Here is a 15,601-nt window from a genome sequence, read left to right on the forward strand (position 1 = left end):
CAACAAATTTGGTATTATTGGAAAGATAATTTTGTGTCCTTTCAAATGATATATCACTCGACCCCACTTTCCATTTAAAATTTTAGGGTTGTTACTCACCCTCGCTAGGGGGTTGAAGGCACAGGTAGAGAAATACATCTTAAATGTGTCCCCCTCAAAAGCAAAATTGACCTGTCCGAGCATTTTCGCGTTAAGTTACAAAAAAAGTAGAAAAGGTGCATACTTTTCGTTGGACCACTCTGTATATCATAACTAGCTAGTTCAAATCATCACGTATCAAACTTTTGGAAACCTTCGAGAACGTTCTTCGAACGAATATGGTGTACAATTATTAAATTCCACTGTTTACATATATTTTTTACCACTGCTCTTGCAATGTGATTAAATAAACATTAAAATTATTTGTCTTGCCTTCAATCAACAGATTTTATTTCTATTTTTTTTTTCAATTCACAATGATCTCATGAGGTGCTTTCGTGAGATATCTTCATAAGGTTAAAATAAAATATATCTGATGACTGTGTCAAGATGTACAGATAGATGTATTAGGAAAATTAATAGTTCAAATGAATTTTGAATATTTCACCTCTGGTGAATGCCTGCCGGAAAACAACTGTTTTCACTGTATAGCAGCAGCTTCTCGCCGAAATCAATTACGTAGCTCACCTTCAGACTGATTTCATGAGGTGATTCTATCTGTTCGAAAACGGTTCCAATTGAGTCATGTTCAGTACGTACCTACTCAGATTCTTTTAAAAATATTGCAGTAAAAGCTGCTTACTTTGGATGAACAAGGTTTTTTTCTTTCGATTCCATTGAGTCAGTGAAAATGCTTACCAAGGAAATTCTTGAAAAGAAGAAAACTTGCCATACTTTAGATCGCTGGTACTCCATGTTTTCATTAAGTATTGAAATAACATGTGGTATGCATGCACTCTGCATACATTCAATCATTTACCTAACCTAACTTAATCTTCATTAAGTCATCAGTCTGCCAAGTGATATTCTTACTTATGAAACTCATCGTTGAACAAAAAGTAATCAGTCAGTCGTTACTGAGACTTTGATATGCAACATTTATCCTCATAGTCATTGCAAATACCACTGATGATGTCTTCCGCAGTAGCAAACGAAACGTTCGATTATTCAGGTTCCAATCGACCATGGTTTACTCGACCGAATTTTGTTTCTCGTGATTCAAAAATATTTCGGTATTCTAGGTAATTCTTTGATCATAATTAAAGATGATTCAACTTCAATGAAATCAGTTCGGTTGAAGAATTGCAACTATCAGGCCCGGTTTCAAAATTGTTATATCTCATACCAGCATACCCGCCGAAATTCAATATTTGAAAATTCATGATCACTTCAATGAAATGAATGAAAACACTTCTGTCTAATTTCCACTAGTTATTTTATTTTCACGACCGGTTTCAGGTCTTATTCCATTATCAAGTAATTAGTTATCAGTTAGTTTCATACTTCATACCGTCTAACTCTACCTGTTATTAATCCTAACCAAAACTACATGTTTATTTAATACCTCTGATTTGTTACGTATTTCCTGTATTCTACTGACTATCCCCTACATTTTTTCTCTAATATTTATCTATTTTTATTTAGAATCATTACGTATGAGACCAAACAAAGGGCTGTTCGAAATGGGACCTTTGTCGCTATTCATAAAACTCATTCCACAATTTTCGATTTCCAAGTTTTCTAAGGCATCCAGGAACATGTTGCCATGTAACGGTCTCATCCATTTAAAACATTTCTCACTTATTCTGTGGTCGTTCTCTATGGCATGTTGAGCGACACTAGAATTCTCCGCTCTTTGAAACCGAACATGCGAAACATTGGTTTGACCAATATATTTCTTATCACAATCCTCGCAGCTTATTTCATAAATCCCAGACTTTTCTTTTTGCAACGTCTTGTCTTTCGGACTGCCCAACACTTGTTGAAGTGTACGCGCAGTTTTGAAAGTCACTCTTATATTAAATTTTTTGAATATTCGGACGAATCCATTGGTATATTTGCGTTCATATAGAAGCACTACGAATTTTGAATCTCCCTCTTTTCAAAAAGTCGAGGCATTATGAAGATTAACGAAGTATCTTGGTAAATTTAATCATAATGAACTTCTGAGGACGCTAACTTGATTAGCGCTTCGAAAAACCATAATTTTATTCCGCTGTTGGGAAAGTGTTTTCAATAGATGGATACAATTCAAAAATTGTTCACATAATTTCAAAGTCCAGTATAACTAATCTATACTGATTTACTGAAAAGTCACCTTGGAAAATGAAAATACGTACAGCTTGTCAAATCTAGCAAGAGACTTCTCTCTTTCTCTCGCTAATACCGACCTCTAACGAAAGCGCATCTAATGGAACCAAATGAATACTCTTTCTACATTTGACAAACTTCAGAATATAAGGTTTTGTGGATGATATGAAATATAAATGCGGACGGACATTGAGACATTGAGATTTCCAAAATCTAACAGTGTTCTCTTTTTTGACTTTTCAAAAATTACTGTCATATGATGAACATTAACAAACTTGATATCTACACAAACTTTCAATAAAAGTTCCTCTACAGCATTAATTGAAAATTATCTTGAAACTGCAAGTATTGAACCAACAGCTCTAATCACTACTATGCCTAGTGTATTTAATTTTTTATTCATTTGCAGTTTTGATGGAACTCAATAAAATATCCACCGATAAATTTTACAATACAAAAACATTTGGTATTCTAATAGTCAATAACGATATAGAACAAATACATAAATAACTGTTAACCTATTATTGCAAAACAAAAATTCAATAATTGAAAATAATTTTGGTAGTTTCATTGAAAGCAAATAAGGACATATCAATTTCTACTCAAATTTGTATTATAACTTCTACTAGCGAGTAAATATTTCACACTGAAATGAATAAATCGTAGCGGTATGTTAAGATTATATAAATATTAAAATATCATATCGAGAATGGATTTCACTCATTCATGTTAAAACTCACTTGAGAAAAATAACTTTTTTAAAATTAATATTTATTGAACACGGGAAACAGATCTGTATCCCCAGAGTTGAGTAGTAACAGTATGACAACTAGAATACAACTAACTCTATTACGCCACGCAGGACGTTTTTTATATGAAAAAATATCATGAAGTAAGCGTTTGGGTGAACAAAGAACAGTAAACGGCGCCTGGGATCTTTCTGGAACTGCGTAGGAGCCGGATGTTGATTCAGCTATGCTCTTGAGATGGTCACCTTGGAGATGAATGGTAGAGGTCAGCCATGGGCATATAACAACTCCCCTTTACCAAAAAAAGTTGGTTCCTTATGAAGCAACTTTTGGGCTGTAAAGTATAAAAAATATATTAGTAATCGTCTAATGTGATTTCCTCGTCCTCGGGAATCTCATCTTGAAGGCTAGGTCTTCTTCTTGGGAACATACTTGTAAAACGCTTAAAAGGCCTGAAGGGTCTTGGAGGCGGTGGTGGGTTGTTGACATCTGCAATTGCTAGGCTGCTGCGACGTCTTCTTCTGCATTTACAAAAGGTGTACAGAATTATTAGCACAATAATTAGCGTAATGGTGAAGTATGTAAACCAAGAAATATGTTTGGTTACATATGGTTGATTTATTAAATCATCCAAGGTTTTAGAATATGAATCAAGTTTGTGTTTGGCAATTTCCAAATCATCAACATTCAAATCGTTCAATTTCAATGGCTTCAGTTTTGGAATACTTGATTTGTCCGGTAGGTTATTGCAACATTCGTATGGTATGACTGGATGTGATCCATACGAGATATTTGAATATTCCGAAAATCTGGAATCAGCTTGAATTTTTGTTACTCCAATAAAGGTACTGCATTCCGTTTCAAGGGTTATGAGAGAGTTTTTATTTATTAATTCCGTTTTCACTTTCTTTTCGGGACAGTTTATAGTCACTTGTAAAGGTTCCGAGAGTATCACTAGCCATAGGTTCGTTTCAATTTTGTGCACCTTATAATTCTGACTGAAAAATAAGGAGCTCTGACAGTTGGTTGGAACGTTTTTCGTGTACTTGAAAATTTGGGCTTCACAAATTGAGTTTTGGTCAATCGGATATGCGAACATATTGTAACACAGTTTAGTTTGGAATGTCAATGTCTTACACGCACTCACATCCGTGATTGGTATGAACATCAAAGAGTCATCGTCTTTCGCGATATATTGTTGTGAAATTTGCAAAATATGATGTAGCCCTGTTCTATAATCAAATATTGGAATGGGGTACACATGATATAGGGTATAAATTGGAGGTTCCGTCAATGGGATTTTGAGTACAAATATTAGGTTGTGCTCAGTTTGAAAAGCTTCTAGTTCGATTATTTCGAGATATTGAGCTATTTTGTCCAATTTTGGTTGGAGAGGAAGGTTATTCCTTCTTAAATTTTGAGAAATTTCTAGTAGTGCATTTATTAATTGATCAGGTGTTATGATTGACGAGTGAATAATATTCAATCTTGCAAATGTGATTCAACGTTTTCTTGAATAAATAAAAAGCTTTCCATAAGTTTTTCACAAATTTCTATAAATTTCAATTTTGCTTCCACTTGTGCTATTCTGTCGTTCAGTTCTGTTATTGACTTTTCTATGACTCGAATGTCTTCATTAAATGTTTTTTCATCAATTTGCAGTTTTCTTATTGTTGTATTGAAATTTTGAATTACAGAAGTAGTAACGGATATTTGATTTTTTAATAAATTCTCTAATTGATGTTCATCGTTATTTAGCCTGTTTATTGAGTTTGTATAAAATTCGTCATCTGAAGCGTCAAGATTTCCAGTAACTGATTTAAAAATAGATCCAATGCCATTTATGAGACCACGTTTATTTCGTCTAGGGTGTTTTGCATCCATTGCAATTTCACGAAACTTATCTCTCAACGCTTGAGCTAGTTGTAAGATAAGCCCGGTGTGCGTTTTGACTTCAGAGCGAAATGTGCTCATGCTCTGACCGTAAATCGAGGTCATGCTGATTAATGAATCTGGAATCTTAACGTTGTTATCAAAGGCTTCTTTGATTTGGGGAATGTTTTTACTGACGAGTAGCGTCCATTTGTCGTTCGTAAGAATAATATTACCTTTTTCATGATAATATACGCCTACGGTATTGTTGATTGTTTCGATTTTGTATGGACTGGTTACAGGGAACGCTACTGTTCCGAGCAGTAGGAGTGACCTGAAAATAAATTTAATTTTCAGTATACGGTTTCATCCTATCAAAGTTCACTTTTGTTCTTTGATTTGTTTGCACATTTAGAAGTATTGCTGAGTTTTGAAAGAGTTGTTCAATTATGAATGGGCCGTTGAATTTATTTTGCAATTTGTCTTTTATTTGCGATTCCTTAACGTAAACTTTATCGCCTACTTTGTAATTGGGTTTTTCTCCAGAAATATTTCTGTCGAAACGGATTTTAGCTTTCTCCTTTTTCCTTTCGATTTTTTCTCGTGCGACTTTGTAATAATGAGAGAGTCTATTATTTAGGTCTCTCACGTATTTTGTAATAAGTTGTTCTTGATTATATAGTTTTTCTGGAGGCCTGCTTGCCGTGTGTCCGAAAACTAATTCATGGGGTGTAAATCCATGAGATTTGTTCTCAGAGTTATTATAACATATTACCGCGAATGGTAATACATTAAAAGGGTGATCATCTGGGTGTTCAGCCAGATGGGCTCTAATCATTTCTAATAATGTTGCATGGAATCTTTCCACAGATCCGTTGGATTGGGGATGATTGACACTAGAATATGTTAGCTTTATATCAAAAAGGGTACAAAGGTCTCTTAGAAGGGCATTATCGAATTCTCGACCGTAATCACAATGGATTCGTAATGGGGTTCCATAGTGCTGGAAAAATAAAAGTAGAGTATCTGAAATATTTTTTGCTGTTTTGTCTGGGATTGGATACACTTGTGTGAATTTTGTCAGTTCGTCGCGTATACTCAATGCGTAATTTTTCGTTGGGATTTCAACTACGTCGATGTTTATTCTTTCGAAAGCTGTTTTAGGCGTTTCGGTTATGACTAATGGGTTGTTTGAATTTTTTCGACAGATTTTTGTTTTTTGACAAACATCACAAGCTTTTATGAAATTTTCAACATCTTTGTTGAGTCCTTGCCAATTATATTTTTCACGTATTCTACGAATTGTTTCATTGATACCTCGATGTAAATTACTTTTTCCGTTATGATTTTGATCAATTATGATCGGGATTTGATCTTTATCCGGAGTGGTAATGATGTTATTGCATATTTTGAATTTTATATCCTTTTGAGCAAAAATGAAACATAGAATTTCTAAAATGGGAAGTTCAGGATTAGTTTCAATGCAATATACTTTAGAGGGATCTAAATCATTTTGACTTCTATACAGGGTGAGAAACAAGTGTTCAATCACCGATTCTGGATCATAAGTGAGAGGAACTATATAATATTTTCTGTTTTTTATTGTTTTGCTTAATACAATATTTATTTTGAGATTTCTGAATTCGTAATCTTCTTCGAGAATATCCTCAAAGATTTTATAGTGAAAGTCTTTCAATTCCTTTTGTCTAGGGAATATTACAATGTTTTTATTTTCTTTATCGAGAAATTGGCAATTGGAATACTCGACTTTTGAATAATCAATCAGAGATGTTGTTTTGTATAAATTTACGAATGTTGTGAACTCTTCGGTTATATGTTCTGGTGTATATTCTGATTGATCGCCTTCACGGTTTTCGAAGTTTTCAGGGTTTTCAATGTTTTCAGGGTTTTCAGGGTTTCCTTCGGATTCTTCTGGTTCTTGTACCGGATCTTGGATTATTTCAAGATCTAGTTCTTCATTTGTTGGCAAAATGAAGGTACCTGAAGGTATTAATTTTGTATTAAAAACGAGACAAGCTTTTGTGGAATCAACTTTGATTCTTGAAAGTGCGTCAGCGTTTTTATTTATTCTTCCGGGTTTATATATAATTTCATAGTCGTATTCTTCAAGCTTTAAACGCCATCTTGCGAGTCTACTTCCTGGATCTTTTATGGAAAATAGCCAAGTTAGGGGTCTATGGTCCGTGATTAGTTTAAATTTTCTACCGAAAAAGTAGGGCCTAAAATGCTTGACTGCCCATACTATTGCCAATAGCTCTCGTTCAATCGTGGAATACTTTGATTCTGCGGAACAGAGAGTTCGCGATGCGTATGCAATAGGTAGGTCCTTGCCAATAGGGCCTTGGGATAATACGGCTCCGATAGCGTATGCGCTTGCATCTGTAGTCAAAAGAAATGTGTCTTCGAAATTTGGGTATATTAGAATTGGGGTTGAAACAAGTGCTTGTTTTAATTCTTCGAATGATTTTCTACATTCATCATTAAAAATGAAAGGTGTGTCTTTTTGAAGTAGTTTCGTGAGGGGTTTTGATATTTTAGCAAAATTTGGGATAAATTTTCTATAATATCCGGCTAATCCGAGGAATGATTTTATACTTTTCTGGTTTTGAGGTTCTGGGAAATTTATTATACAATCGACTTTGTCGGGATTTGGTTTTACTCCGTCTTTGGTTATTACGTGTCCAAGATATGCTACTTCCTTTCTAAGAAATTCACATTTATCTGGTTGGATTTTGAGATTGGCTTGGCGGAGTCTTTTAAATACTTCTTTTAGTCTGGAAATGTGCTCATGAATGGTAGGGGAATAAATGATGATGTCGTCCATATAGACAAGACATCGCTCATTCTGGATTCCGAGAAGAATGTTATCCATCACCCTTTGAAATGTTGATGGAGCATTCTTGAGGCCAAAACTCATCCTAAGAAATTCGTAATGGCCATTTTCTACCGAAAATGCTGTTTTGGGAATGTCCTTGTCATCGATTTCGATCTGGTGGAAACCAGAAGCAAGGTCCAAGGTGGTGAAGTATTGACATTTGCCAAGTTGGTCCAGAAGGTCCGATATCATTGGAAGAGGGTATTTGTCATCTACAGTAAGCTCATTTAACTTCCTATAGTCGACAACTACACGCCATTTTTGTTTTCCTGATGCATCTATTTTCTTTGGTACAACCCACACTGGAGATGACCAGGGAGAAATAGAAGGACGTATAATTCCATCTTCTAGCATTTTGTTTATTTGTCGTTTCACTTCCTCTTTATGAATTTGAGGGTAGTGATATGATTTGGTAAAGACCGGTTTTGCATCTTTCGTGTCGATTGAATGTTTTATTTCATTTGTGAATGTGTGTCGATCACCTTCCAAATGAAAGATGTCTGAAAATTCCAAGCAAGTTTGCGTAATTATTTCGGATTCTTCTTCGTTCAAATGATCTAATCGTAATTGTTTTTTTATTTCAAATTCCCTATCTACATAATTTTTTTCGATTTTTGTTTCGTTTATGGGGTTCAAGGAAAAATTTTGAATTGGTTCAATATCCAGATTATAAAATTCTACTACTTTAGGTATAGCATTTGAATTTATAATTGAAGTGAAAAATTCTCTTTTTTCATTTACTTCTACTAAGGCGTTTGGCAAACGAACATTTTCTTTATTCTGAGCTACCAGTATAGCAAGTTATGTATATAAAACCCTCCTTTATGCTTATTCATCAAATGCTGACTAAGTTATAATAAACTTATAAAAGCTAGCCATCTTGAAAGAAGAGTCAGTTCTGTTAGTACGATTGTCAGAGTAACTTCTGTACAATAAAGTCTGTAAATCTAAATAAAGTCTTTTTAAAAAGTGGTTCCCGTGGCCCGAAACTATAATTGGCGCAGTCGGTAGGATAGTGGAAGAAAATCGATCCTGAATTTTCTTCAGTACCAACTGTTTGTCCACTACAAAAAACCAGCTTCGTCCACCAACCACCCACAAAAAGGACCGGATCGTCAGACTCAGCTACTACAGTCCTCCAGGAAAGAATACTGACACACCATCGAGGTAAGTCGAGTTTTCCTACCTGATTCCAAAATTTCCTTAAATCTTTATCGTAAATATTTGTGGAAGTTTCGGAAAAGTGATTATTATAATCAAAAAAAAACGAAAACAGACATCATTTTCTCTTATAGCAATTGAAATTGGTGACAGGACTATAGAAGTCACGTAGATTAAGAAAGACAATTTAAATACTGATTTAAATTGAAGCAATTAAGTGAAAAACGCCAAACAAAATTTCATACATTCAAATCATTTTTCTCTTTCCTCACTCATAGCAAACAATAAATGCATAGTGTTCACTAAATAGTAAAACAAAGAAGCTAAAGAATAACTTGCTGCTACTTATATCATATGCTTAATAGACAGAAAATAATCTATTTATATCATACGCTGATATAAAGAGAGTATCAATTTCACACACACACAACGACGCTTCAGAAATATTCTTGTGATAAACTTCGCAATATTATTACCGTGATTCTTTTCTGAATAAATGAAGAAAGCAAACTCTTATCTTGAATAGATTCGCTGAGTAATCTTTTCCGATAAGATCGCGACAATAATACATGACCGAACCTGAAATTGAAGATTTAGTACAGTCGCTTGTCTCTCTATCCGTTTCAAATATGTCCACCGAAATTAATTATACTTTATTTAAAATTTATTCTGACACCATACCTTTGTATGATGGATCTCCAGACACCCTCGAAATTTTTATAAATGCAATTGACAAATTTCATAATAAATATTATAGCGCTGACGATACACTAAATCAGTGTATCTTGAGTATTATTATTGGTAAACTCAGAGATAGAGCACAATTATTGATTGGTGCAAGAACGGAATTAAACACATGGATTTTAATAAGAAATGAATTAAGAAATACATTTGGTGATAGACAAAATTTAGATAACCTTGAACAACAACTTTTTACACTTGTCCCTAATAGAAACGAACACCCCCTCGATTTTGCGAAAAGAATACAAGTACTGAGAAGTAAATTAATCTTTAAAATTAATTCTATTGCCGCTATAGACCCACAGACTAAAGCGATATATATTCGTCAATATCAATCACAGTCTTTGAAAGTATTTATGAGAAATTTAACTATTAGATTACAAGATAAAGTAATTGTTCAAAAACCAGATAGTCTTGAAGAAGCAATGAATTTAGTTTTGGAAGATGAAAATTTTAGACAAACACAAAATATGGTTTTTCAGAACCGCTCAAGCACTAACGTTCAAAAACAACACCCACCAAAACAAATAAAACCAAATTATAGTAATTTCCCTGTACAAAATTATTCACACTTACAAAATTTTCAACAAACTAACTTTAGAAATCCTACACCTTCTACTAGTCAAATGCCAAATAGACCTTTTAATAATTATCAACAATTTAACCAAAAACCACAATTTCCAAGCCAACCCATAAATATCCAACCTAAACAAGTTCAACATAAATTTTTAACGAATAAACAAGTGTTTGGACCACCCCAAAATGTGTTTAAACCAACAAATAAACCTGATACTAGAATCATTCAACCAATGTCGACTACTTCTAGAAATCCTACGGTTAGTAGATCAAATATGCCTTACCACCCAGCAAATAACCGATCTTTTAGGCAACCCCCAAGACAAACCTTTATAAGTGAAGAACTTTACAACCATAATGATGACAATGAATACGACATGACACTAGGTTACCCCATTAACCAATACCCTGTCGAAGACCAATACCCAATTGAAGACCAACACCCTCCAGATCAATATCAATTAACTGATGAATTAAATGAATATTACTTTACTCCCCAAGAAACGACTGAAATAACTGACTCAAACACTGAATACGAAGACGAAAATTTTTACAAACCGCCTCCGATAAACAAGACGGTATAATAGAACTTTATTCAGGCTCTATAAATGGATTACCTTATATACAAATCCAAAATCCCCCTATTAAACTACTAATTGATACCGGATGTCATACTTCCATGTTAAGACCATCTATTGTAGAAAAATATTATCCAGACAGAATATTTAGAGAACCCTCTCAGTTAAAAACTTCATTAGGTGAAAAAGAAATTCAATATAAAGCTATTATCCCAGCTTTTGAAGAATTTCAAAGCAACTATGAAACGGAATATATTTTATTCCAATTTCATGAATTTTTTGATGGAATTTTAGGTTTAAAAGAACTTAAAAATCTTGACTTAAATATCGATTTTAGCAATCAAATCTTAAGAAATGAAAATGTACAAATCCCTTTCTACTATAGACAGCCTCACGAAACTTCTTTTACTATCGAAATACCACCATATGAAACTTTAATAAAGAAATACCCTGTCGATATCAGTGAAGGAGAAATAATAATTCCAGAGGGATTTATTGATAAACTATACGTACCTGAAACAATAACTTATGCCAAAAATTATCGCGCAACTTTCGAAATTTTTAATAAAACTAATAAAACTATCTCTATAACAATGAATGAACCGTTCCCATCCAACCAAATAAATAAAGAACAATTTGAATTTTATAATATTGAACAAGCCTTACCTGAAAATTATAATAATAATTCCATAACTGATATAACAAGTAAAATTAGGACCGACCATATGAACACGGAAGAAAAAAAACGCAATTTTAACAGTTTGCAAAGAATTCTTAGACATATTTCATGATGAGAATACTAAACTTTCTTTCACAAACAAAATAAAACATGAAATTAAAACGACAGACGAAATACCAGTACACACTAAATCCTATCGGTTTCCTCATTGCCATAAAGAAGAAGTAAATAAACAAATAGAAAAAATGTTGAATGACGGAATAATACGACCATCATCATCAGCTTGGAGTAGCCCTATTTGGATTGTACCGAAGAAAGCGGACGCCTCAGGAAAGAAAAAATGGAGAATTGTTGTTGATTATAGGAAATTGAACGAAAAAATGATTGATGACCGATACCCCATTCCTAATATCGAGGACATACTGGATAAACTAGGGAAATGTAACTACTTCACTACCCTAGATTTAACTTCAGGATTTCACCAAATAGAGATGGAAGAAAATTCTATTGACAAAACAGCCTTCAACGTAGAACACGGCCATTACGAATATGTCAGAATGCCGTTTGGATTAAAGAACGCTCCAGCGACGTTTCAACGCGTTATGGATTACGTTTTGAAAGACCTAAGAAACAAAATATGTCTCGTCTATATGGACGATATAATAATTTTTTCGACCTCCCTTCAGGAACACATCTCCAATCTAAAACAAGTCTTTAAAGTATTAAGAGAAGCTAAATTGAAAGTACAATTAGACAAATCGGAATTCTTAAAACAAAATGTAGAATTTTTAGGACATATTGTAACACCCCACGGTATAAAACCCAATCCGAATAAAATAAAAGCAATCCAAAATTTTCCCATACCAACTACTGCTAGAGATATTAAATCATTCCTCGGTTTGCTAGGATATTATAGAAAATTTATTAAAGATTTCGCGCAATTAACAAAACCGCTAACTCAATGTCTAAAAAAAGGAGAGAAAATCCTTCATTCTGCCGAATTCCTAGAAACCTTCGAAAAATGTAAACAAGTTTTAACTAATGAACCTCTTCTTCAACATCCCGATTTTAGTAAACCTTTTATCTTGACAACCGATGCTTCTAACGTAGCAATTGGAGCTGTGTTATCACAAGGCCCTCTAGGTAAAGATAAACCCATCGCGTATGCCTCAAGAACTTTAAATCCCGCAGAACAAAATTATTCAACTATAGAAAAGGAATTATTGGCAATTGTCAATTTTACCAAATACTTTAGACCTTACCTTTTTGGTAGAAAATTTACGATTGTTACCGATCATAAACCACTCCAATGGTTATTCAATTTAAAAGACCCCTCTTCAAAATTAGTAAGATGGCGCCTAAGATTAGAAGAGTATGAATATAACATCATACATAGAAAAGGAAAAAAGAATTCTGTTGCTGATGCCCTATCCAGAATTGAACTACATCCATTAGAAAATTATTCTTTACTAGGAAATTTCGATACGGAAGAAGATCGTTTAGAAGATTTCGCAGAATATTGCGTAGATGAAAACGATAACCCTGAGATTGATGAAATTGCCAAAATAGTGCAAGAAATAGATGAACTCGCCAATGAAGAAGTCGAAAAACATCAACCAAGAGAAGAACCCCAACCCGAAAATTACCACACAGGACATTTTCAACCAGCTAAAGAAAAACAAAAACTCCCAAAGGAAAAGAAGATTAAAATACTTTCAGACATAATAGTCGTACCAGCCCAACAAGAAGAACCGAAAATAAAACACTCAAATGAAACACAACATTCTTCGCAAGAAGACCCGATTTTAGAAATCCCAATATCTGAGCAACCATTAAATAAATTTAAAAATCAAATATTCTTAATTCAAAGTAACGACATAATTTCACCAAAAGTAAGCATAACAAAACCCTTTGATAAGACACGTTTAAAAATCGTAATATCTACTAGAAACATTGAAAACGATATAGTAAAAATCTTTTTAGAATATTTGAAACCTAATACTGTTTATGGTATAATATTTCAAGAGGAATTAAAGAATGTAATAATTCCGATAATCCAAAAACATTTTAGAAACTCAGCCTTTAAACTTGTTCAAAGTAATATACTATTGAAAGACATTTTGAAGAAAAATGAACAACAAGAAAAAATTAAATACCATCATGAAACAAAAACTACACATAGAGGCATAAATGAAACAAAACTGTCTCTATCAAAAGTATACTATTGGCCTAATATGATTCAAGATATAACAAACTACGTAAATACATGCGTAACATGTCAAAAATCAAAATACGAAAGGCACCCTAATGTCATAAAATTTAACCCAACACCAATTGGAGAATACCCGTTTGAACATATTTATGTTGATGTTCTATCACTTGATAGACTAAAATTCCTAACAATTATTGACAGCTTTTCGCGCTTTGCACAAGCATACCCCATACAACTAAATGCGACAGACATCTTAGATGGTTTATTAAAATTCATATCTCATTACGGTATTCCAAATAAAATAACCTGCGATTCTGGCACAGAATTTAAAAATAACTTGATTGAAGATTTTTGCAAACTTCATAAAATTATGTTGCATTACATTACCCCAAAAAACCCGAACAGTAATAGTCCGGTAGAACGTTTTCATTCTACTCTAATTGAAGAAATACGATCTTTAAAATTAGAATTTCCTAATCGACCAATAACAAAACAAATGTTGTATGCGATTCTAGGATATAATAATACTGTCCATTCCGCAACTAAATTCACACCCTTCCAAATTATTAAAGGTAATGTAGAACACCAGAGCCCTTATGATGTAACGTTAGAAAAGATAACCTCAAACTATATAGAAAAACATTCAAGAAATATGAAAATATTAAAAGAAATAGTAGAACAAAACAATGAAAAAGCTAAGAACCTATCTAAAGTAAATTCCAACAGAAATGATCCCCCAGAAATTGAAATTGATAAAAATACTTTTCTTAAAGAAACTCCTCGAAATAAATTATCACCCTTATATAAGGAAATTCAACCAAAAAAAGATAGTAACTTCAAAATTGAAACTTCTAAATCAAAATACCATAAAAGTAAGTTAAAGCCACAAAGAAAAATCATTAAGAAACAAATTGTTTCAGATGACAACGTTATACCTTCTACTTCTCGGAATCCTTGCGACGACAGGACAAGACATAATAATGACGAGGATAAATAACCCTATCCTTCCCTTTTCCCTTGGAAAAGCAAGATCCACTACACAAAAACATACGTTTATAAAATACATTGACTTAAAACAATTTGATTCTCCCCTAAACATCTTAAATAATAATACAAAAACAATCGCAGAATTTATCTTGATCAAAGACCCTTTATACCCACAACTACACCACATGTATAATCATCTGAATTATTTGCTAGACACAATCAAAGTGAAATTAATCAATATTAAACCTCAAGAAAATAATCGATCGAAAAGGGCACTTATTAATATAGTAGGCAGAACAAGTAAATGGCTCTTTGGTACTTTAGATGATGAAGATGCAGAAAAATATAATAAAGCAATTTTCACTTTGGAAAAGAATCAGAACATGCTTCACCATGATTTAGAAAATTACCTAACTATCACAAGAAAATTTATGAATGAAACTACGAATAGCTTACAGCAGATTGTTAAAAGCCAACAATTAATTGACGAACAAATAAAAAGTATTGTCTTAAATCTGAATAAGTTCACGCTATTCTTAAGACTTCAAAATTCTCTTGATACAATGATAATAGATTGTCAAATTATATTATCGATACTTAATAACATTGAAGATTCAATTTTATTTGCAGAATTAAACATTATTCATAGCACGATATTACCATTATCTGATATCGAAGAATTATTAAAAATAATGTCAAACCTTTACAAAGGCAGTTTACCAAACTTTAAAAACATTCAGTCGTATAATAAATTACTAAAAATTGAAATTAATTATAAAAATGGAATTATTATATTTGCAATTCATTTTCCGATACTTCTTGAAAATGTTTATGATTACTTCCATTTGTTCCCAATTCCAA

Source organism: Leptinotarsa decemlineata, unplaced genomic scaffold (genome assembly GCF_025532065.1).
Source record: "Leptinotarsa decemlineata unplaced genomic scaffold, Ldec_3_MD MMD2_tig00000882_RagTag_RagTag, whole genome shotgun sequence".
Taxonomy (NCBI): domain Eukaryota; kingdom Metazoa; phylum Arthropoda; class Insecta; order Coleoptera; family Chrysomelidae; genus Leptinotarsa; species Leptinotarsa decemlineata.